This window comes from Seriola lalandi, unplaced genomic scaffold (assembly GCF_002814215.2).
Source record: "Seriola lalandi dorsalis isolate HSWRI2012SDOR001 ecotype SW California unplaced genomic scaffold, Sedor1 jcf7180002054680, whole genome shotgun sequence".
Lineage (NCBI taxonomy): Eukaryota > Metazoa > Chordata > Actinopteri > Carangiformes > Carangidae > Seriola > Seriola lalandi.
Genome location: NW_019525233.1, coordinates 1,410,286 through 1,414,180, shown reverse-complemented (window position 1 = coordinate 1,414,180; position 3,895 = coordinate 1,410,286).

Sequence of the window (3,895 nt, the reverse complement as noted above, 5' to 3'; positions counted from 1 at the left end):
AGCCAGGTGACAAATGGAATAGATAAAAACCAAGATAAAGTCTCTTAGTAAGGTGTTGGACCTCCACATGCTGCCAGAACAGCTTCAATGTGCTTTGGCATCGATTCCACAAGTCTCTTGGATGAACACCAGTCGAAAGATATTCCCTCATTTGGTGTTTTGATGATCGTGGTGAACACGTCAGTCCAAAAAAAAAAGTAAAAGAAAAAAACAAATCTCCTGTAGGTTGCTCATCTGGGTGGAGATGTGATGACTGCGAAGTCTCAAAGCACATGAGTCACATCGTTTTCATATTCACACCTTTCAGTGACCCCCTTTTGACCCCTGTGAGGATGTGGGCGTTGTCAGCCTGGAAGAGACCACTCCCACATCAGCATAGGAATGTTCCATCATAGGATAAAGGTGGATCACTCAGAACAACCTTGTATTCATTTGCAGTGACCCCTTCACTCTAAGGCGACATGCATTTTCACACATGCCACAGAGTATGATTGGATGTTAATTACTTAATTATACCATGCAGTGCGCCTCTCTGGAAGCATCTGCGTTCATTATGTTTTTCCACTCATTTAGTCAGGTACCCTATAGACCCATGTAAGTGGCTGACAATGGATGGCTGCATCAACAGCTGGACAAGAAGGAGCTTTTTCTTCACTTCCAGCAGCCACAGCAGATCAGAATACAATAGGTGCCTGCAAAAGATATATTTTGAATAAAAAAAGGGCATGACAGCAATGATAGACCAATATGCATGCGCTAATTAGCAAGCTCGCTATATTTATATGCTCTTGTTCCATCCTTTAGAACAAAAGCTTCTTTTATTTGTTGAAAGCCTTTCGGGGGAACAGGAAATCACGAAATGAAACAGATATGGAAGGCGGTTGAGGTGAAGTGGATGTACTGCAGAAGCACCCTACAAACACTCATCACAGGAGTGTCACAGATTGATGGTAAGTAAGAGTGTAAGAATACCTGAGGGTGGATTATTCCTTAAAAAGTTAATGCTTCCTGATGCCTGCCTGAGCGCCATTAAAGATGTATCACCCAAGTTTATTTGATCCAGCTGGGTTTTTGATGATGAAATATCTTTGTTGTACTTCTAACGCTGTGTGCTTGGCATTTCCTAATCCAGCTGTCATTTTAGGTAACGGTTAATGACACCTCGCGCAGACAAAAGTAATGTGAAGTCAGCTCTTAACAGAATCAGGTTTGACGGAATCAAGGGTGGTGAGAGTCGTGCTGCCAAGGCACAACAGGTAGAGACGCATTCAGGCTTTTTGTTCGAGGACCGATTTAGGGATTATTCTGTTATTTCCTGTGTGGCATGAAACATCTTGTGTTTAATAGATTCACTCAGACACTGTGAGACAGGCAGGATTAGGTCAGAGTGAAAGAGGGAAACCAGCAGTATTACATTTGCAAGGTACAGTTTTTCCTCCTGGATATTATGTAATGTAATATTTATATATATATATATATATATATATATATATATATATATATATATATATATATATGTACATATGTGTTCTTGTTCGGGAGGATGTTGCAGTTTAAGTGTTACAAGCGGCCTGGGCTACTGCTGGTACCAGGGGAGACGAGTGATGACAGCAGTGAGCGGTGTCAACTTAATACCATTAGATGAATTATTCTCCCCATCAGTCAGTCTGGCTCTGGACTGAGAGTAGCACAAGCTTGACAAGCAGTAGTCCACTCTCACCACTCCTCTCAGTGGCTCACTGGTGTCATTCCAACACACAGAGCACAAGAGCAGAGGCTGCTTGTGTGAAGATGTAATTCACTCAAGAATAATTTGTTTTCATAGCAATGAGAGGGCACAGACCCAACTAATGTAACGTTACTGATGGCTCATGCTTATTTAAGTGACCCAGTAACGGTCAGCGTTTCATTTTGGTGGTGGTCCAAAATGGAGGAAGCAGTTGGCTTCGGCATGTTTTTGGTGACATAGGATCCAAAGACCCTTCGCTACGACCCGCTATGTTCCCAGCTGGTTAGCATGTTAGCAGTGTGAGCAGTGCCTTCACTACCAAACCAAATGTTTTTGTTTAGACACGCAGATAAATGTGTGACAAGGGTTCTGGATCATTCTGCTTAAAAGTCCTGTATCAGATTCAATGAAGATCATTTCACATGCGTTTGTTGTATTATCTGTTTACGTCCACTGGAACATGATCTGATGTAATCTTTTCCCTGCCTATTATCATTATTATTATTATTCCAGCTGTGTAGCCCAATACATGGATGCTAATGGCATATAATACTGAAAATCCATTTACTCTAATTGCGCTTGAAATATGAATTTTGTTGCATTAACAATACGCTGAACTCAATGTGAATGTTTTAGGAATCTAATAAAATCTGATATGTTAGCCCTGTTTGCAGTATCGCAATTGCAAAGTTTGTAATGGTTTTTGTTGAGACAGAGCTGCTAATTCAACCGAGTTGTAATTTTTTCAGGCTGTAGTTTGTGGCATTGCTGTATTGGACTGCATGAAATAAGGTTTATCAAATGGGCAAAAACAAAATAATTCACAAAGTTGCGTTTTCTATTTTGTAGCAAGAAAAAAAAACATTCAGAAAAACAATGTTAAAATACCGTGAGCAATATAACCTCATAATTAAAAGTCTCTCATAAGACTGAGCGGAAATCCGTCTTGGTTAGCAGACTGCAAAGACTCTCCTGCAGGCCAAAGATGCTTCACTAGTTTGATTCTCCTTGGCACCAGCGTCTCTGCTTGATGTTTAATCAGAGGAAGCTTCTTGACCTGCTGGAAAGGTGTTGATGTTGAAATGACAGTGATGAATTACCTCCGTGAGCCGTGACCTCAGGTGGTACATTCACACTTTCATAATTTAATCTTCCCTTTTTTTTCTTTTTAAACTTATCTCTTTGGACAGGATGCGGTGGAGGTGGATGATTCCAGGTGAGTAATCAATATAAAATCAAGTCTGGGCAGGTTGGTTCACAGCCATTTTTTAAATTTTTTTATTTAAAAGCTCAAGAAAAAAGTGGAAGTTACACCTTGAGGTGATTTCAACTACAGAAAGCATCAGACTTCCTCTGCCGGATTCACAATGCACTCGTGCACTGACAAACCCTGTATTGTATTAGACAGGGCTACAAATCATTTAAATGACTATTTGTATAATACAGACTGAAATATCACAGGGACTCGTTAGGACGAGCTCGAACGCTGCGACAGAAGGAGAGACATGACTCCAGGTAAGATGCAAAAGGTTACGATATTCATTTACAAAATGGGTAAAGAAACTAGAATTACTGCCGTGCGGTTGTATGCCTCTGCCAACTGTTGCAGGAAATATGGTCACAACCTCCTGTTCCCGAGTTTTCTTATCCTTGTAGACATTTGAGTTAAATTGTGTCATAATTTGTGAACGTTACGGCCAAAAATGTGTTTTTTGTAATAGTATAGTAATGAAATTCCCTTTGGCTGTTCCTTGTATAATGCATTTCACAAGAACATGAGATCACCGTGACCTTGAACTTTGACCTTTGTCCACCAGAATCTAAATCAGATCATCTTTGAGTCCAAGTGAAGTGAGTTTGTGCCAAATCTCATCAAATTTCCTCAAGGTGCTCTTGAGATCCCACATTCAAGATGCCAAAACCACATATTTGAGGTCACCGTGACCTTTGACTTCGACCACCAAACCCTGCGGCGCAAGGGCATAAAAAGCTGCTGCAAGAATGTGCAGAGTAAGAAGAAACTTATATAGACCCAGCCCACACTTTCACACTGGTGCCCTCAATCAGTCATCAGTGAGCTGCACCTAGAACATAAAGACATAGGACACACACGCACACACACACACACACACACACACACACACACACACACACACACACACACAC